At 43.7% G+C, this 22,586-nt stretch overlaps 1 pseudogene; it reads right to left on the bottom strand.

Annotated features, from left to right (window-relative positions):
• Nucleotides 1–3,117: 3,117 nt before the first annotated feature.
• LOC139274194 (U2 spliceosomal RNA) lies at nucleotides 3,118–3,296 on the bottom strand (annotated as a pseudogene).
• Between the last annotated feature and the right edge of the window lie 19,290 nt (nucleotides 3,297–22,586).

Genomic DNA, 22,586 nt, shown 5'->3' with positions numbered 1-22,586 from the left:
TCAGATCAGTAAAACATCTTCACCATTTTCCAATGCTGAGCAACAACAAGCAGTTCGTCTGCAGAGCTACATTTTTTTCTTATTTTGATTGGGTGTAGTGTTGGAAACCACTGATAGAATCACCACCTGTCTGGTTTTTGAAGCAGACATTTGGGCTGTCTGGGAATTTCTAAAATGTAAAGCAGAACCCCAAATGTCCAACCTTTGGGAAAGAAGCTCAATTCTCCCAGTTAGGTTGCTGTCTTATCATGTGGAAGCACTAGTCATTAAAGTTATTAAGTTTTCAATTACTTTTCATTAACAGAAAACACCAGGGGCTGGAGTTTCCATTGTGCTGGCTTTCTCTGCACAATTCGCTCGAGATCAGCCAAACCAGCGCTAAAAGATTGAGGAATTTTATGCGTAAATTATATTTGGTGCAAATCAAGTTTAAAAAAACATTGCTCTGGAAGCTGGCCCCGCCCACAAAACTGGCACGTCACCTCATGGCGAGTTTTCACTAATTGTGCCCATTTGCAGGCCTGTGTGGAGGCTCTTCAAATTAAGCTGATTTATTTTAGGCTCAAGGACATTAATAGGCACCTTTTAAAAGCTTTTAATGTTAAAAAAAATACTGACTACTGTAAACCAATGTTACTAAAAAATGATTCTGTATAGTTTTTTTATTAAAGTCATTCTCAGTTATTTAAAATCGGGTTACTCACAGGTGGTGGACTACACACTCTGCTTATTTTTTGTGATACTCATGTTCAGCTGTATTAATATTACTGCACCAGGTTACCACTCTTAAATATACCAAGGAATATTTTTAATGCAATTTCTTTAAATGACTATAAAATGCTGCCCGATTTGAGAAGAAATTTGAGAAAAAAAAAAATCACTAAAACGAGCGCAATTTTGAACACAATTTGTGTACGGATCGCCGGCTGATGTGGTGAAGTGGCGGTGAGTGGGGTGGGGGGGGGAGGGGGCGGTGAGGGGGTGCACACTGGGAGCATATGCTGAAATTTTAAAAATATGAACACCATCTCTTGACCTGGAACCCAAACCTACTCTGGGAACAAACATTCAGGTCATAGGGCTAGATGTTCCATTATTTTGGCATGCATAACGCCCACTTAACGTCCATTTTAAATAAGGTGTAACGCCCAGATATCACCCATTTAGCCACAAAATGGAAACTGATGCCCATTTTTCGGACACTTATCGCCATGTTCGTAATGCCGGGAAAAAAATAATACCGCCCGCCCACTTTTTTATGGCGGAATCATCAGAATGAGCAAAACCAATGGCCATAATATCGTCCAGCATTACTTTCCGCACGTAATTAATGCCGAGATTCAATAATACCGACCGGCCACTTTTTTTTGTCGTAAAGGTCACATTTACTGAAACTAACGCCTAGTATATCACCCAGCGTCACTTTCAGCACCTTGCACACATCTCGCCCACAATATTGCTCACCCAAAACTCCGCTCTGAAAAAGTTGAACTGTTCTAAATTAATCACAGCGGTGTGGACGCCATTTTTCAAATCGCAGGTCACTTCATTGAAAAGGCTGCTTCAACTTCAGGGGAGTTTGGATTGACTCTGGAGTTCTTCTCAGGTGAAGTGACTATCTGAACAGGCATATTTTCAGACTGTGGACGATTGGGTTTTACTGTCAGTGTCTTTTAGTGTGGAAATTTATTGCTTGTGAACAATCGGCATTATACTTTTATTGGAATGGGGCCAGCCATTTCTCAGCCTGCATCGATTACTACGCAGATGCTGCAGGGTGCAAATGGCTCAACGTCTAATGCACAGCATTATGTGCCCAATCTAAGATGTGCCAGACTGAAGAGGAGGTCCAGACCATACACACTCCGCACTTACAGGGAGAAGTGGTCTTACCTCGATTTATCCGCGAACACCAGCTTTGAGCTTCCACAAAGTGGTTATCAGTGAAATATGCCAGCTCATCAGGGCAGATCTGCAGCCTGCCAGCACCTTCAGGACATCATGGCCGTTAAGGTCAAGGTCACCACGGCACTTACGTTCTATGCGTCCGGTTCCTTTCAGGCCTTCGCGGTTGACATTACCCCTCTATCTCAGCATGTCACACATTGCTGCATTAGACAGGTCATGGAGGCCTAGGATGGACTTTATCAGCTTCCATATGACTAGGGAGACTCAGACTGACAGGGCTGGAGCATTCTACTGCATTGCTGAGTTCCCCAAGGTCTAGGGAGCAATACAGTGTACTCACATCGCCATACGGGCACCTTCTCAGGACCCAGAGGTTTTTCACATCAGAAAAGGATTTCACTCCCTGAAGGTCCATCTAGTTGTTGACCACAACCAGATAATTATGGCAGTGAATGCCAAATATCCGGGCAGCTTTGATGAGTCCCACATCCTGCGTGAGAGCGCTGTCTCTGACATGTTTACCGGTCAGCCACAAGGACAATGCTGGAAGCTTGGTGACAAACGATATGGCCCAACCACCTGTCTGATGACCTCCCCCTGCGAGACATCCACACCGAGGCTGAGAAGCGATACGAGAGCCACAGAGCCACAAGCGATCCAGAAAATGTGATCCAGAAAACCATTAGTGTGCTTAAGCAGCACTTTAGATGCCTGGAGCACTCAGGAGGGGAGCTGCAATAAAACCCTGAGCAAGTAGCTGAATTTGTGGTCGTGTGCTCCATGCTGCACAACCTGGCTATCAGAAGGGGATAAGAATTGCCAGAAGGGACTGATGGTCCACCTCAGGAGAGAGAGGAAGAGGAGGATGAGGGGCTGGACGCTGACCTCGGGTCAGACAATCAGGCTGGCTATGCAACCATGCCCATGCCCCCCTCCAGACTGCAGGAAAGGGCCCGTGGTGGCTACATAGCTGCAAGACTCTCACGTCTGGAGCTCCTAAATGAGCGATTTGCCTGAAAGAACGTTACTGTTATTGACAAAGCTGACACACTGCTGTGTGTGTACAGCTCAGACGTCAATGGTGGGCATCACCTTGGTGGCAGTTAAAGTTTAAGTTTTTTTTTATGTCCAATTTCTTTCCCGATCAACTCTAACGCCAAAGATCACTTTGCGCCAATATATTTGATCTTAGGCCAAAAGGCCGAGAGGCGAAGTTGCACCGTTCCTGGAAATATTGCAATACCAGGTCGATGCATGGAGTGGACGGGGCATGCCCCTGATCCAGCTCCCTGTCCCAAAATCAATTCAATATCATGTCCCCATAGGGGATATTAAACTGATAAGAACAGATACTACACTTGATCTTAGCCAAAAGGCCGAGAAGCGATCATTTAAAGTTTAAGTTGATTCAAGTTAAGTGTAATTGTACCCTTTCATGCTAAGGAATCACCAGTGTGTAACGGTCCAGCTATCTGAGACAATGCGCAACAAGGTTATGTTGAATAAAAAACATTTAATACGACCATTGACTTGAAATCATAAGTATCATTGGCAAAATAAAAAACACCCCCACCCCACTTTTTCGAACATTGACATCAATCAAATGGTCAACATGTCCAGCAACACAGAACACAAATGCAAACCAACAGGGTGGCCCCCTCCCCCCATACATTACAACAAATTGCATACACCGAGATGGAGATATAACAAAGCCATCACCTGCGGACATGCACCTCACTTTCCTTCCCGTCTCCCCTTCTTCTCCCCACCTCTACCCCTTCCCTTCCTCGCTCCACGCTGCCTGGCCGAGGAGCTCCTCAGGTGGTGCCTCATTGGGGGGGATGAAGGTAGAGGTGTTGGTTGCATTGGTATGGGAGCAGTGGGTGCATGGGTACAAGAGCGGGGGTTGCCGAGGTGGAAACATTCTCGGATCCAGAAGCAGCATCTTGCTCCTGCCTCTCAACTGTCGCTGGCACTGGGGGTGCGGAACCTAGGGGTGAAGTGCCGTTCTCCGGGACCACTGGAAGCCTGTGCCACCAGTGTTCCTGGCTATCCCTTCCAGGGCCTCCACCATCCGTGGAACGTACTCCGTCATAGTGCCGGAGATGCTGGCCAGCTGTCAGGATATGCCCCCCAAATGCATTGAGGATCTGGTCACCTATGTCTACAGTCCTCCTGGAAAATTTTACCGTCTCTCCGCTCTCATCTGGCGCTCGTGGACCACACCTACCGCGTCCACGAAACCTCCACGGGATTGGCGCTGTCCTGAGGACAAATGGGGTGCCCTGTGGCGAGGTGCTTGGGCCCGGTACCTCCAGAGTGGAGGTGGGAATGGCCGGAGAAGCACTAGACGGCCTTGTGGTGGAATGCCTTCTGGAGCCTGGCAATGCAGACTCCTCAAAGTCCGCGCTCTCATCCGTGGAGAACAGACCTAGCTGATTAATGGGCGAGAATTGGACCTCCTCAGCAGCAGATGTAGGATCGTCCACAGAGTCCGGCCCCGCGCCCCCACCTTCTGGCCTCTGGTCTTGCCTTGGGACATGCTGCTGGCTGAGCTGCAAAACACAAATGAGGTTATTAGAGGAAAAGGGGGTGCTATGGTCACAAGGTGATTCCAGCGCTACACACAGCATATGCACAACAAAAGCACCACTTGTATCAAAATCATCACAGACATCACATTCTGCATTGCAATGATTCTAATGAGGCCAGCATTATTTATAGGACAATTTTAGAAATCATCCATCATACATTATTGTTCGGATATGATTGGGTGTGGCATCTACTGACTTTAGATCACGCAATGATGCATACTTTACTCACGTGGCATCTCTTCAGGTCTGCAGCTGTCTGTGTGGTGGTCTGGGGGTGCCTCCCCACGAGTGCGAGCACCCGCTCCTCAATGTCAGTGAGGTCGCTGGTGACTGGTGGCCCCCCACCGTTCACCTCTGCTCGGACCTATTCGTCGAGAGCTTCTTCTGTAAAAGATAACAGGACGACATGGCATGAGATCATTGCATGATATCATTACTAGGTACTGTCATAGAGACTGATACAACACATAACCGACAGATGTAATCATGATTATCATTCTTTACCTAAAGACGTGCACCGTGATTGCAGGCTTTGAGTACAACATTCCTGGTAAAAGTGTAAGGCCTCACATCTGATGATACTCATGACATCATGAGTCACTCATGACTCTTACAAAGCAAATTGCAGGCAACTCTCGATTATCCGTACACAGATCCAACGGGAAACCGTTGTAACGGGATTTAAAATTCTGTTGCGAACAAGTGAAAAGACAGCTCCAAATAATTTGGAAAAATCGCCTTCCAAACACTGTGCTCATTTGTATTTGCTCATTCTCTCTCTCACACACACTCTCTCTCACTCACTGTAAAAATCACCCTCCTCTGCCCTTGCTTTGCTGGTGTGTGTGTGTGTGCGGGCTGCCGCAGTCGCTGTCTCTCGCGGCCGCCGCTGACGTTGGGAATGGGGTCAGTGCCTGCACCAGGTTCCAGGCACAGAGCCTGTACATGCATTCTGGTAATGTCCATCTTTTGTTACTGTTTGTAGCTGATTATATTTATTCATTAAAGCTTTAACTTATAAATGTAGACTCACCCTAACGAAAAAATCATTTACCCGGAATAGCCCAATCCCCGAGGGACCCAGATAATCAAGAGTTGCCTGTATATAAATATATAAGTACATGTAAATAAATGTAATACTTACTCTTGCGGATCCGACAAGGTTGTTCCATCGCTTGCGGCATTGGTTGCCCTCACGCACCTCGTTGCTCGGCGACGAGACCGCCTCTGCTATCTCGGCCCATATCTTCTGGTAGGCCTTTGGGGTGGGCTTCCCACGCCCTCCCTGTGTCAAATCACCCCAGCGTGACTCGACCTCCTGCAGGAGGGAGGCAATAGCCTCTTCCGAGAACCTCCTCGCTCTTTTGCGTCCTCCAATGTATTCCTCTCCCAGCTCACTGCTCTCACCAGCGTCAGTCTCCACAACGTGCTGTGTCGCCTCCTCCTCTCCCTCCATTATAGGCACCAAATTCGGGAAAATATCTGGCTGGTAACAGCTAAGTTTTTTTGGCACAATTTGCTATCAAGCTCGAAACTCTCCCTCCTTCCAAAGCACACCACACCCACCTTCACTCCCTCTCAGCTCCCTCTCTCTCTGTCTCCTCTTATGCGCACGTAATGATGACCCTTGATCTCCTGAATCATGGGAATCGAGAGTTGCCATGCCGTTGCTAAGGACGGCGACACTTTACGGCATAAGGTCAGAGATATTTAACGCTAACCCCCATTTCATATCGCTCGCAGTAACGCCCAATTTTTAAAATGGAGACGAGGGGCTTTGAAAATGGGCAACAAGCTGACAATCTGAAAACCCATTTTTATCACCCATGCCAGAAATAACGCCAATTTTTGGGCGATCTGCACAAAAGTGTAAAATCTAGCCCTTAATCTTTAATATGCCGAAAAAGACAAATTCATAAGGAAACAGTGTGATATCTAATTTTGACTTCTCGACAAATTTTAAATATATCAACAACGTATATCTATATAGCGCCTTTAATACTGCAAAAATCACAAAGTGCTTTGAAGCTGGAGGTCAGAGCCGAGTAGGAGCAGGAGGGAAGATATGGGGAGGTGGCCGAAAGTGGGATCGAAGACTTTAAGGGAACTTTTGTATGTTTCAGAAAGATGATGGGATTCGGGGAACGAGGTCCAGATTGTGGGCAAAGATGGTTAAAGGCTCTGCTGCAGTGATAGAGTGGAAGGAATGAAGACTAGTGGTGGAAGGGTGGAGGGTGCGGACAGGGAAATCGGGCCGGAAGATGCTGGAGGAAAGTAGGAGACGAGGATAAGGATTTTAAATTACATGTGCTGATAAACAGGAAACCAATATTGTACAGGTAAACAAGGGTGATAGGCAAGTGGGTCTTATTTTATTCAATATGATACAATAACTATCACATATATACAAAAATGCTATCATTTGTTAAAAAAAATATTTCGGACCTTGCGATATTTGCAGGAAGGTGTATTAATTTTGAAAATTGATGACATTTCTAGTTATTTTTATGTAGCCCCCATGTAAGCAAAATATAACATTGCAGAGCCAATGCCACAATTACCAACTGCTCCCGATTTTCCCTCTTTTTGGCATGAGCATTAATAAGAGAAAATCGAGACAGCTCTTAGCATAGCACCAGCAATTCATCCTCATGTTCACAGATTGGGTTACTAGTCACATCCTAAGTGGGGTAGAACTCCAGCTGTTTATTTCAATGGCATTCACTTCAAAAACAAAAAGCATCCAACCCGTGCTCACCTGAGGCAGTAAATAAAACTGTTTAGCAGCTCTGCTGAACAGTTACAACTCATCCATAAGAAAATTAAAGCGCATGATAAACGAATTAGTACTGCGTCATTGATGAAAAATAACACCACTTTACAACAATAGGATAAATTAAGGCTATGTGGTTAATTAGATACGATGATAAAAACAAAGTATAGGATCTAAGATCCAGTTTGAATTGCAGTCTTAATTGAATCATGTTCATGCTTGAAGTTTACCAATTATTTGTCATTTAATTCATTCGTTGCTTGTGGGACCTTGCTGTGGCAAATTGGCTGCTAGGTTTGTCTAAAAAACACTGACTGCACTTCAAAGGTAAGTAAAGATCTTTCGGATCTGATAAGGTGATGTATGAATGCTAGTTATTTCAGGTTCTGCGAGGAAGCGAAAAATGGCTGGAGTAAAGGTCACTGCAGGATTCTTCAATTCTCAGTGCTATTTAATTAAATTCCTCGGAATATTTCAGTTTTCACTGAAAGGTTATAATACTGTGTGAAGATGATGGGAGGAAGTGGAATAAAACAATTAATCTTAGTTTAAAAAAAAATCTTTAACATCAAGAGGTGAATTTAATACCACAAAATCTCGAGCCGAAACATATTCAGTCATTTCTGTTACCAGTTGGAGACTTTCAAAAACAAATTCTGGTTTTACTCTGTTTGCACAATGCATTTGGTGGTTATTGGCTAACAAACAAAAAATGCTATGGTGGATACCAGAAAGTATCTTTTCATGCAGATGAACTGAATCCAGTGGGAATCAGTAGAACCACAAACAGTGACTGAGGGCAACCATCATCGTGCAGGATTTCATCAGAGTGCAACTTTATGATCTCATAAAACCACCCCTTAGAAACATAGAAACATAGAAAATAGGTGCAGGAGTAGGCCATTCGGCTCTTCGAGCCTGCACCACCATTCAATAAGATCATGGCTGATCAATCACCTCATTACCCCTTTCCTGCTTTCACTCCATACCCCTTGATCTCCTTAGCCGTAAGGGCCATATCTAACTCCCTCTTGAATATATCCAATGAACTGGCATCAGCTGGCAGGGAATTCCATAGGTTAACAACTCTCTGAGTGAAGAAGTTCCGCCTCATCTCAGTCCTAAATGACCTACCCCTTATCCAAAGACTGTGTCCCCTAGTTCTGGACTTCCCCAACATCGGAAACATTCTACCCACATCTAACCTGTTCCGTCCCATCAGAATCTGATATGTTTCGATGAGATCCCCTCTCATCCTTCTAAACGCCAGTGTATAAAGACCCAGTTGATCCAGTCTCTCCTCATATGTCAGCCCAGCCATCCCGGGAATCAGTCTGGTGAACCTTCGCTGCACTCCCTCAATAGCAAGAACGTCCTTCCTCAGATTAGGAGACCAAAACTGAACACAATATTCCAGGTGAAGCCTCACTAAGGCCCTGTACAACTGCAGTAAGACCTCCCTGCTCCTTTACTCAAATCCCCTAGCTATGAAGGCCAACATACCATTTGCCATCTTCACCGCCTGCTGTACCTGCATGCCAACTTTCAATGACTGATGTACCATGACAGCCGGGTCTCGTTGCACCTTCCCTTTTCCTAATCTGCCGCCATTCAGATAATATTCTGCCTTTGTGTTTTTGCCACCAAAGTGGAAAACCTCACATTTATCCACATTATACTGCATCTACCACTCATTTGCCCACTCACCTAACCTGTCCAAGTCACCCTGCAGCCTTTTAGCATCCTCCTCACAGCTCACACTGCCACCCAGCTTAGTGTTATCTGCAAACTTGGAGATATTACACTCAATTCCCTCATCCAAATCATTAATGTATATTGTAAAGAGCTGGGATCCCAGCACTGAGCCCTGCGGCACTCCACAAGTCACTGCCTGCCATTCTGAAAAGGACCTGTTTATCCCGATTCTTTGCTTCCTGTCAGCCAACCAGTTCTCTATCAATGTCAGTACATTACCCCCAATACCATGCACTTTAATTTTGCATACCAATCCCTTGTGTGGAATCTTGTCAAAAGACTTTTGAAAGTCCAACTACACCACATCCACTGGTTCTCCCTTGTCCACTCTACTAGTTACATCCTCAAAAAATTCTAGAAGATTTGTCAAGCATGATTTCCCCTTCATAAATCCATGCTGACTTGGACCGATCCTGTCACTGCTTTCCAAATGCGCTGCTATTTCATCCTTAATAATTGATTCCAACATTTTCCCGACTACTGATGTCAGGCTAACCGGTCTATAATTACCCGCTTTCTCTCTCCCTCCCTTTTTAAAAAATGGTGTTACATTAGCTACCCTCCAGTCCATAGGAACTGATCCAGAGTCGATAGACTGTTGGAAAATGATCACCAATGCATCCACTATTTCTCGGGCTACTTCCTTAAGTACTCTGGGATGCAGACTATCAGGCCCCGGGGATTTATCGGCCTTCAATCCCATCAATTTCCCAACACAATTTCCCGTCTAATGAGGATATCCTTCAGTTCCTCCTTCTCACTAGACCGTCGGTCCCTTAGTACTTCCGAAGGTTATTTGTGTCTTCCTTCGTGAAGACAGAACCAAAGTATTTGTTCAATTGGTCTGCCATTTCCTTTTTCACCATTATAAATTCACCTGAATCCGACTGCAAGGGACCTACGTTTGTCTTCAGTAATCTTTTTCTCTTCACATATCTATCGAAGCTTTTGCAGTCAGTTTTTATGTTCCCGGCAAGCTTCTTCTCGTACTCTATTTCCCCCCCCCCCTCTTAATTAAACCCTTTGTCCTCCTCTGCTGAATTCTAAATTTCTCCCAGTCCTCAGATTTGTTGCTTTTTCTGGCCAATTTATATGCCTCTTCCTTGGATTTAACACTATCCTTAATTTCCCTTGTTAGCCACGGTTGAGCTACCTTCCCCATTTTATTTTTACTCCAGTCAGGGATGTACAATTGCTGAAGTTCATCCATGTGATCTTTAAATGTTTGTCATTGCCTATCCACCGTCAACCCTTTAAGTATCATTCGCCAGTCAATTCTAGCCAATTCACGTCTCATACCGTCGAAGTGACCTTTCCTTGACCCGCTCCAATTATCCCTGGCCCCCTAACCCAGCTTGACCAGAAGATGCAACATGGTCTTAACCCCACAGTGCCACAGAGATCGACTAGTAATATATTAAACATCTGTGCGTGACTTTTTCCATTATGTATTCCTGTACACATTCAGAATGGAAATTGACGCTTCAATTACAACCTCTTACCAGTAGTGGCAGTGTAATCGCACAGTTTATGATCTCTGAGCTCCTCAGCCTGTGCTGCAGAGAACCTCATCTGCTCCCCTCAACATTAAATGGCATTACCATCGTCGAATCCCCACCATCGACATTCTGGGGGGCATCATTGACCAGCAACACAAATACTGTGGATAAAAGAGCAGTTCAGAAGCTGGGTATTCTGCCACGAGTGACTCACCTACTGATTCCACAAAGCCTTTCCACCACCTGTAAGGCACAAATCAGGTGTTTGATGGAATACTCTCCACTTGCCTGGATGACTGCTGCTCCAACAACACAAGAAACTTGAAATAGAAACATAGAAACATAGAAATTAGGTGCAGGGGCAGGCCATTCGGCCCTTCGAGCCTGCACCGCCATGCAATAAGATCATGGCTGACCATTCAAACTCAGTAACCCTTTCCTGCTTTCTCTCCATACCCCTTGAGCCGTAAGGGCCATATCGAACTCCTTTTGAATATATCTAACGAACTGGCCTCAACAACTTTCTGCAGCAGAGAATTCCACAGGTTAACCACTCTCTGAATGAAGAAGTTTCTCCTGATCTCGGTCCTAAATGGCTTACCCCTTATACTTAGACTGTGAAACCTGGTTCTGGAACTCCCCAGCAGCAGGAACATTCTTCTTGCCTCTAAACAGTCCAATCCCTTCAGTATTTTATATATTTCTATGAGATACCCTCTCATTCTACTAAACTCCAGTGGATACAAGCCGAGTTGATCCAGTCTCTCCTCATATGTCAGTTCTGCCATCCTGGGAATCAATCTGGTGAACCTTCGTTGTACCCCCTCAACAGAAAGAACATCCTTCCTCAGATTAGGAGAACAAAACTGAACACAATTTTCCAGGTGTGGCCTCACCAAGATTCTGTACAACTGCAGTAAGACTTCCCTGCTCCTATATTCAAATGCTCTAGCTATGAAGGCCAACATGCCATTTGCCTTCTTCACCACCTGCTGTACCTGCATGCCAATTTTCAATGACTGATGTACCATGGCACCCAGGTCTCGTTGCACCTCCCCTTTTCCTAATCTGTCACCATTCAGATAATATTCCGTCTTCCTGTTTTTGCCCCCAAAATGGATAACCTCACATTTATCCACATTATACTACATCTGCCATGCATTTGCCCACTCACCTAACCTGTCCAAGTCACCCTGCAGCCTCTTAGTATCCTCCTCACAGCTCACATCACCATCCAGCTTAGTGTCATCTACAAACTTTGAGACATTACATTCAATTTTTCATCTAAATCATTGATGTATATTGTAAATAGCTGGGGTCCCAGCACTAAACCCTGTGGCACCCCACTGGTCACTGCCTGCCATTCTGAAAAGGACCCGTTTATTCTGACTCTCTGCTTCCTGTCTGCCAACCAGTTCTCTATCCAAGTCAATACATTACCCCCAATACCATGTGCTTTAATTTTGCACATTAATCTCTTGTGTGGGACCTTGTCAAAAGCCTTTTGAAAGTCCAAATACACCACATCCACTGGTTCTCCCTTGTCTACTCTACTAGTTACATCCTCAAAAAATTTCCAGAAGATTGGTCAAGCATGATTTCCCTTTCATAAATCCATGCTGACTTGGACCGATCCTGTCACTGCTTTCCAAATGCGCTGCTACTTCATCTTTAATAATTGATTCCAACATTTTCCCCACCACTGATGTCAGGCTAACCGGTCTATAATTCCCTGTTTTCTCTCTCCCTCCTTTTTTTAAAAGGCGGTGTTACATTAGCCACCCTCCAGTCCATAGGAACTGATCCAGAGTCAATAGAATGTTGGAAAATAATCACCCATGCATCCACTATTTCTAGGATCACTTCCTTAAGTACTCTGGGATGCAGCCTATCAGGCCCTGGGGATTTATCGGCCTTCAATCCCATCAATTTCCCTAACACAATTTCCTGACTAATAAGGATTTCCTTCAGTTCCTCCTTTTCGCTAGACCCTCGAACCCTTAGTATTTTCGGAAGGTTATTTGTGTCTTCCTCAGTGAAGACAAATCCAAAGTGCTTGTTCAATTGGTCTGCCATTTCTTTGTTCCCCATTATAAATTCACCTGATTCTGACTGCAAAGGACCTATGTTGGTCTTCACTAATCTTTTTCTGTTCACATATCTATAGAAGCTTTTGCAGTCAGTTTTTATGGTCCCTGCAAGCTTCCTCTCATACTTTATTTTCCCCCTCCTAATTAGACCTTTTGTCCTCCTCTGCTGAATTCTAAATTTCTCCCAGTCCTCAGATTTGCTGCTTTTTCTGGCCAATTTATATGCCTCTTCCTTGGATTTAACACTATCCCTAATTTCCCTTGTTAGCCACGATTGAGCTACCTTCCCCTTTTTATTTTTACAATTGTTGAAGTTCATCCATGTAATCTATAAATGTCTGCCATTGCCTATCCATTGTCAACCTTTTACGTATCATTTGCCAGTCTATCCTAGCCAATTCACGTCTCATACCATCAAAGTTACCTTTCCTTAAGTTCAGGACCCTAGTCTCTGACTTAACACTGTCATTCTCCATCTTAATAAAGAATTCTACCATATTATGGTCACTCTTCTCCAAAGGGCCTCGCACAACAAGATTGCTAATTAATCTTCTCTCATTACACAACACCCAGTCTAGGTTGGCCAGCTCTCTATTTGATTCCTCAACATATTGATCTAGAAAGCCATCCCTAATACACTGCAGGAAATCCTCCTCCACCGCATTGCTACCAGCTTAGTTAGCCCAATCTATATGTAGATTAAAGTCGCCCATGATAACTGTTGTACCTTTATTGCACGCATCCCTAATTTCTTCTTTGATGCCATCCCCAACCTTACTACTATGTTTGGTAATCTGTACTCAACTCCCAACAGCGTTGTCTGCTATTTGGTATTCCACAGCTCTACCCATACAGATTCCACATCCTCCAAGCTAATGTCCTTTCTTACTATTGCGTTAATTTTCTCTTTAAGCAGCAGCGCTACCCCACCTCCTTTTCCTTTCTGTCTATCCTTCCTGAATGTTGAATATCCCTGGATGTTGAGTTCCCAGCCTTGATCACCGTGGAGCCATGTCTCCGTAATCTCAATTATATCCAGGATAAAGCAGTCTGCTTGATCGCCATCTTATCCGCCACCTTAAACATTCACTCCTTCCACGACCTGTGCAACATGGCTGCAGTGTGTACCATATACAGGATGTACTGCAACAACTCACCAAGGCTTCTTCGACAGCACCTCCCAAACCCATAAATTGCCGTTCCTTCATCGTCGCTGGGTCAAAATCCTGGAACTCCCTCCCTAACAGCACTGTGGGAGTACCTTCACCACACGGACTGCAGCGGTTTAAAGCGACGGCTCACCACCACCACCTTCTCAAGGCCAATTAGGGATGGCCAATAAATTCAGGCCTTGCCAGCGACGTCCACAGTCCGTGAATGAATAAAACTTTCTTTTTGAAGCAACTTTGCTCCTTCGCTTCCACAATTGCCATGTGCCAGTGTTATGTAATTGTAAATAATGAATGAAAGTATCATAAAAATAAGGATACAATGTATCATTTTAAAATGGGGACTGAATTATGTCTGCATATGTTGGTCCGGTTATTCTCCTTTCTCCAATTCTGTTTCACTTGAAGACTATACTTGGCTATGACTCCATATGCAACACCACAGGAAATCAGCTAGTTTGTTCCTTGTATCGCACAGCACAATTTCAACCCCAAAGCATTAAAATAAATCAACCAAAGTAAATGTGCCTATATTATTATAAGAGTAGTTTAAGAAATAACCTTTCTTCTTATGAGGAAGAACATTTAAATTGCCCATTATTAACACAACTATGCAAAATAGTCAGAGCAATTGCTCAGGTAGCCAACGTGCGAGGAGGTCCACTATGTGGCTAAGAGTCTCAGCCTTTATTGCATCTTATAGAATGATAATAAATATTAACTACAGTAGGGGGTAGTAAATAGCCTGTCATTCGTTCTATGTAATGAACCACGAAACCTCAAATAATTTCCTTTTTTAATTGCCTTGCTGTGATGTATGCAGCCCATGCAGCCACTTTAAATTATACCAATAATGCTTATGATTATAATGATGAATAAAATTTCACATGCTATGAATTATTTAACTATTTTTTAAACTTTAAGCAGATACAATCCCAGTTTTACTATTCAATGGATACAGAGACAATCAGTAAAACAGATTTATGTCACAAGAGCATTTCCTTCCCTCATCTTAACATTTAATGAGGTTTATGATGAACTGTAAAACTTGAATTCCAAGTTGTAGGAACATCGGTTTTGTAAGGCTGGCAAGTCCAAAATTCAAAGATGTTCATGAATATAAATATCATAAAAAAGTCAAATGAGCTCTCAACGGCTTCAGACGACACTCTGAACAGTGCTCCATCAAGTGTTGAGAGCGAAAAATGGAATCAATAAAAATAAACCCTTTATATTTTAAACTGAACAACACCTACTAATTGCTTTCACATAACTTGATTGAGCAATTGTGGGTGATTTATAAAAAAAAAATTGCAAACCACTTAGAGGCACTTACCTCTATGTTGGGAATGTGTTTTTTCAACTTCTTCATGCATACCAGAACTGCCTGGTTCACAATTAGCAGTCTGATCGTGTGAGCGAGAGCCTCAACAAGGTAAGTGTCTCCAACTACAGATCATCATAAAATTATGGAATACCGCCAGATGAGAATGCAGACGCAAGACATTGTACCAGAAAATCAGAAGTGTGTCTCCTGTTTTTCAGATGCTAAATGGCCTCCTAAGCCTCCAATACAGCAGGCAGGAAGCACACGCTCATTATGAGCCAGAAGTGCGCCCACTACCATAATGGTAAAGGCAAAAAAATCAGCGGCAGTGCCCATGTCTGAAACAGGTGCTAGGCCCTTTGCTTATGCAACAAAGGGGCCTGGCACCCATTTGAGGCTCCCTCTGCAAGATTGGTTTGCCCTTAGGCAGCTGATGCCAGCTCCAGTAGCGGATACACTGAGGAAAACCAGGTCTACATGCGGCCTAACAGGCAATCCTTAAAGGAACCACATGCTAGTCTGCAAACAACAAAGAAAGATTTTTAAATATATGTAGCTGAATGTGGAGCAGGGACGAGCAGGAATTCTCCTCCCAATCATAGGTTCAAAGAATGTCACTGCCGAGCACTGCTCCCATCCCCTGATCACCACCTCTTGGACGTGCACTTGAAGTGCCGTAACCTACAAGATTACGGACCAAGAGCTGGAAAGTGGGATTAGGCTGGATAGCTCTTTTTCGGCCGGCGCAGACACTATGGTTGAAATGGCCTCCTTCCGTGCTGTAAATTTCTATGATATGATTCTTCCTCCCCCCCACCGCCCCTTCCCCCCTCCCCCCCCCCCCCCCCCACAACCCTCCCGGGCCACGGCTATCTCCCGACCCCATCACCCCTCTCCAGCTGCCTTTTCTGGTTGCTCCCTTTCCCGGTCTCCTTTAAACCCTTATGCGAGAGCCACTGGTGGCAATTCCATTCCATTTTTACAGCGAGCTGTCTGTTCATGTCCGCATTTATGAAAGTGAGGCCCGATGCCCAATATTGGGTGTGCCTCGCGCCGCACCATTCAGGCTCAGGTTGCGATTAGGCACCGCCCGCACACCCGAAATTCCAAGCCATTATTCTGTAATTCCATATGTTTCTTTTCATAACACTGGAATCATGTAACACAGCACAAAGTTACATTGACATGTTATCTGACATCAAGTCCGTGTTCTTCGAAAAGCACCCAAGGACGTTCAATGCTCCAAGAGGCTGTTTCAGGAATTATAATGGCCCTGAAATTCTGATGTCCCGGGTCCATACGAAGTTTCTACGGACCCGGGAAGGCATCGGAAAAGCTGGTTTTCAGCATGCAATGCGCATGCGCTGAAAACGGCTTTTCCAATCTGTCAAGTTTCTGGCTTGACAGATCCTCCGTATCTCGGGAGCAAGGACATTTGCAGGGCTAGATTTCCGATATTTACGAATATCTTGCCCTGCAAATGCCCTTTAAAATCTTGCACCTGAAAAAGCAGGCGTATAGCCTACATTTACAGACACAAGTGTTTAAAAATACACGGAAACATTTTAAAATAAAGTTATAAAAACACATTTTATTGTTAAAAACCCTCCCCACTACGGTAAGTTTATTTTCAGGCTTAATTAAAAAAACTTTTTAAAAAGTCGGGGAAAATATATTTTTTTATAACAACTTTAGTTTAAATGAATGTTAAATATGTAGTTTATTTTCTATTTTTTATTGTGTTTTGGGTGTTTGGGGGGGGGGGTTCTCTTTCATAATAATACGAGTTCCGGACTTACGGAACTCCTATTACTATGAATGAGAATCTATACTACACCTGATTGGCTGCTGTCATCAGATCCCGGTCTGTGCAGGTCCCCATGTGCACGCGCTGCGACGCGCAGTCACGAGAGGCCTCAGGTTCGGAAGTTCCAACGGCAGCAGCAACAGGTAAGTGCGCATCATTTTTCTCTTTTTCTTTCGTTTGCCCGCGGGAAGAGCTCGACCAGAATTTCATGGCCACAGTGTGGGATTCCTGGCAAGAGGTTTGAGTTTGAGTCTAGGTTTAAATGATATAATACATTTCTGCTTCTCCAATAGTGAATTTTGTTAGTCTCAGCAGGATTACCATTGCAAGGCGGAGAAGGGAAATAGGAGGGAGAAGAAATCAAAAGGAAGTTCTTTCCCACATTGCTTAAGAGTAAAATCGTCACAACATAAAGGAGCTAATTCCACAGATTACAGACTGGTATATTATATGTGGCTTTTGCCTCTCTTTTGGAAGGAAACTTGCAGCACCAAAGTGCCGCTAGGAAATAAATTAATTTTGAGGAAGGGAAGCATAACAGACATACTTAGTTATGTGTTAAAGGTAAATCAGACAGCTTCTGTGGAAAGAGAAACAGAGTTAACATTTCAGGTCGATGACCTTTCATCAGAATTGGTTTCTTCTGATGAAAGGTCATCTCCCTGAAATGTTAATTCTGTTATTCTCTATCCACAGATGTTGCTTGACCCGCTGAGTATTTCCAGCATTTTCTGTTTTTATTTCAGATTTCTAGCATCCGCAGTATTTTGCTTTTGTCTGAGTTAAAGGTATTTGCTCCAAGTTTTAATTGAATAATACGCTGCACAGAGGACAACCCAAAATATTCCCCCATTTCTGTGGAATAGGGATGCTGTGCTGCTGTTTCAAGTACAACGCGACATGAATCTTTCTTTCCCTTTCAGCTACGAAACGACATGTTGCCCATTTGATGTATTTTCAACATTCACAGTTTATCTTTTACATATCAAACCAAACCAAAGTTATTGTTCAACATCTGTGGTTGGCCATCAAAATCTGGAGCAGGCCATTGAAATTCTCGAGTGAAAACCAAACAATTTCAGTTAAGAACAAGTGGCCACTGTTCGATAATCCAACCAGAGAGCATGACCAGCAACAAAAGTAACCTGTAAGCTGCTATGTATCGCGATTGGATATAGAAACATAGAAACGTAGAAACTTAGGCCCCAAGTTTCCACACGATAAAAAACAGGCGCCCCTCCGAGCTGGGCGCCCGTTTTTCGCGCCGAAAACGGCACCGGAAAAAAACGCGCGATTCTGGAGCGCCCTGCAGCTCCATGTCTGCTTGGCGCGGCGCCCAGGGGGGCGGAGCCTACACTCGCGCCGATTTTGTAAGTGGGAGGAGGCGGGTACTATTTAAATTAGTTTTTTTCCTGCTGGCAACCCTGCGCATGCGCGTTGGAGCGTTCGCGCACGCGCAGTGTGAAGGAAACATTGGCACTCGGCCATTTTTGTAGTTCTTTGTAGCTGTTTAATTTTTGAACATTTTTTAATAAAAGCACATTGCCATCAGCACATCAGCACTGAGAAGGCTGCAGGAAGCCTCAGAAAGTTGAGGCAGCCATTTCCCGACGGCCTCCCCCCCCGCCGTCGGGAAATGGCTGCTGAACTTGTGAGGCTTCCTGCAGCCTTCTCACTGTCTCCTTCCCCCCCGCCCGCCGTCTGGAACGGCTTCCTCCCCCCCCACTGCATTCGGTCGGTCGGTCGGTCGGTCGGTCGGTCGGGCCCGCACTCCCTCCCTCCCCCCCCCCCGCCCGCAGTAGGGAACGGCTTCCTCCTCCTCCCCCCCCGCGGGAACGAATGGCTGCCTCCTGCCCCCCCCCCCCGCGGGAACGAACGGCTTCCTCCTCCTCCCCCCCCGCGGGAACGAATGGCTGCCTCCCCCCCCCCCCCACCCCCGGAACGAACGGCTGCCTCAACTTGTGAGGCTTCCTGCAGCATTCTCCCTGGCACTTTCACACAGGTAGGAAGATGGTTTATTTAATCTTTTCTTTGCTTATAAATTTTTATTTGTATAATATTTGTATAAGTATAAATAAGGATTTATTATAGAATTTAATGACTTCCCTTCCCCCCCCCTCCCCCCCCACCTCGTTCTGGACGCCTAATTTGTAACCTGCCCCTGATTTTTTAATGTGTAGACAAGGTTTTTTCAGTTCTACAAAAATCTTCACTGGCTCCATTCTAAGTTAGTTTGGAGTACGTTTTCACTGTGGAAACTTTGAAATCAGGCGTCAGTGGCCGGACACGCCCCCTTTTGAAGAAAAAATTCTGTTCCAAAGTGAAACTGTTCTAACTGACTAGAACTGCAGAAAAAACTGCGATTTCTAAGATAGTCCGTTCTCCACCAGTTGCTCCTCAAAATCAGGCGCAAATCATGTGGAAACTTGGCCCCATAGAAAATAGATGCAGGAACAGGCCATTCGGCCCTTCGAGCCTGAACCGCCATTCAATATGATCATGGCTGATCATGCAACTTTAGTACCCCACTCCTGCCTTCTCTCCATACCCCCTGATCCCTTTAGCCATAAGTGACACATCTAACTCCCTTTTAAATATATCCAATGAACTGGACTCAATAACTTTCTGTGGTAGAGAATTCCATAGGTTCACAATTCTCTGGGTGAAAAAGTTTCTCCTCATCTCAGTCCTATATGGCTTACCCCTTATCCTTAGACTGTGACCCCTGGTTCTGGATTTCCCCAACATCAGGAACATTCTTCCTGCATCTAACCTGTCCAATCCCGTCAGAATTTTATATGCTTCTATGAGATCCCCTCTCATTCTTCTAAATTCCAGTGAATATAAGCCTAGTCGATCCAGTCTTTCTTCATATGTCAGTCCTGCCATCCCGGGAATCAATGTGGTGAACCTTCACTGCATTCCCTCAATAGCAAGAATGTCCTTCCTCAGATTAGGGGACCAAAACTGCACACAATACTCAAGGTGTGGTCTCACCAAGGCCCTGTACAACTGCAGAAAGACCTCCCTGCTCCTATACTCAAATCCTCTTGCTATGAAGGCCAACATGCCATTTGCTTTCTTAACTGCCCGCTGTACCTGCATGCCTACTTTCAATCTCGGACTCTCTGCACTGGCCTGATTAACTGAAGCAGAATTAAATTGATTCCAGCTGACAATGTAGTTGTATCATCCGTGACAACCATAGATGGAATGAGAGAATGATGGGTGTACTGTGACATCGCAAGGTTTTTTGGAGCTTACTTTCTCCTGAAGTAACTGGGAATGTTAAACTATAACCAGTTATATAAAAATATAAGTAATTATATAATTAATCATGTCTTGCATTTGTTACTTCAAGTAGACATATATCATTATTACAAACTCTGGAGAAATTTAATGGAGTTCTTCTAATAAGAAGCTCATCTCAGCAGTTTATCATCTCCTACTGACGAGGAAGGAGATTGTGGTTACACCAGAGAAGATGTTTGTTGTATTAGAGATTATAATGGTTTTATTATACTTATGCGATGGTTTAGGTGAAATGTAGGAATATTTAAATTTTTGTTTAATTGTTTGAGTTAAATTCACTAGCAAGAGGAAAGGTAATGACAATCCCAAGATGACAGGCTATTGGGTGCTTTCACAGAAATAGGCCACTTATATGCAGCAGTGCCTGAATACAAGTAGTTAAACATAAGAGAGACTTAGTTAAGAATGCTTAATACCAAAGAAGTTAATGCCCACCAATTACTGTAACTCCAACTTCCACAAAGTGTCAGCTATCAAGAATAGTATGGTATAGAAATGGCCTCTGACAATGCTGATTTACAAATGTCTTGGAACTTTCTACAAAAAATCAAGAACATAGGTTTATATGACTTTCTAAAAGGCTGTGGATACTGGGTTAATTGAAAGTTTTCAGACTGAGATTGATTTTTTATTAAGTAAGGGTATCAAGGGATATCGACCAAAGGCGGGAAAATCAAGTCATGACCTGACTGAATGGCAGAACAGGCTCAAGGGGCTGAATAGCCCACCCCTATTCCTGTTCTTGAATTCTCTGCCAATGGTCATTCAGTCTCCCTTACCAACTTCTATACTCTTAGCAACCCGTGGGGTAAACACCTTCTGGAACATCTGCTCCAGAAAACCTTTTCCTCCCGAATTTTGCAGAGTGTGTCTATTTGACTCTTAAGCTGTGTAACTTTCTGTACAAGGGTACAGCTTTGTACATACATGTATATGCGCCTTGGTATATGAGTCCAGACAGGTCCACATCATGTATGCTTCACCCATCACTCCAGACTCTGACCTTGCCATATCTATTTATATATTTAACCCAACAGGTCTTTAAGTTATTATTTATTGCATTATTTCTATTTACTCGCTCTAAAGTTATTTTTACTTAATATATTTTGAAAGACTCTTTCTGCCCTATACCCTGAAGGTATTATATAATAAAACATGTCAATTAGAGTTCAGATGAACAATGACTTTATAAAAATAATTCGATCTTTCTTTCTTTCCACTATCATTTCCTTGTAGGTTGTTGTTTTTTGTTTGAAGACTGGGTGAGAAAAGCAATCCAATAATGGATTAGTGAGGCTTTTATTATATAAAAAAGAAGGTGACTGCTAACATAGTGTTGGTGACACTGTATGCAAATACCTGGTCTGCGATTTATTGAGTCTCTCTGTTTCCCAATCATGAAATCCTTGTGTTAAAGAAAGACTTGGATTTACATAGCGTCTTTCACAATCACTGGACGTCTCAAAGCACTTTACAGCCAATTAAATACTTTTGGAGTGTAGTCACTGTTGTAATGTAGGAAACACGGCAGCCAAATTGCACAAAAGCATGCTCCCACAAACAGCAATGTGATAATGACCAGATAATCTGTTTTTTTGTTATGTTGATTGAGGGATAAATACTGGTCAGAACACCGGGGATAACTCCCCTGCTCTTCTTCGAAATAGTGCCATGGGATCTTTTACATCCACTTGAAAGAGCAAACAGGGCTTCGGTTTAACATCTCATCCGACAGACGACTGCATATGAAGTGCAACACATTGCAGATCCATGGAGGGCTCAGTTTTTTCCCACTGCATTGGGATATATCTCCAGCGAAGTGCATAGACATGGCTCAGTGGCTTAGCACTGAAGCAGAGAGTAGTCCAGATCCAGCTATTAGCTGAACCTGTTCGCTGGCTTGGGAGTAGGTTTGATCTAGTTGAGATTCCTGTCAAAATAATTTAGCCTTTCAAATGGAGTTGTAATTATTTTAGATTTAAGTCAGTCTAATTTTGTTCCTTATAAACACAGCAAATCATCCCAATGTGTAAAAGTTACAACCATACATGGTTATTAAAAAATGAACAGCAGGAAAATATGTCTGGCCATGAAACTTTCTCTAAAAATAAATGATACCATATAATGCTCGAATCATTTTTGTCCTTTTTTTGAAAAACAAATGTAAATTTTTCTCTGTAACCATTATTCAGTTTATCTCCTGATTCGATAAGAATCACTATAGCAACATTTATTTTGCCTGGATTACCTTTCCTTTCCCTGCCCCGGTTTTACAGTACAAAACAATTCATGTTCACAGTTCTTTCAGAGCAAATTTAAAAAATCCAAAACACTCTGCTGAGATTCATAACC

This window comes from Pristiophorus japonicus, chromosome 9 (genome assembly GCF_044704955.1).
Source record: "Pristiophorus japonicus isolate sPriJap1 chromosome 9, sPriJap1.hap1, whole genome shotgun sequence".
In the NCBI taxonomy this organism is placed as follows: Eukaryota; Metazoa; Chordata; class Chondrichthyes; family Pristiophoridae; genus Pristiophorus; species Pristiophorus japonicus.
This window is presented reverse-complemented; position numbering and strand designations above follow the sequence as displayed.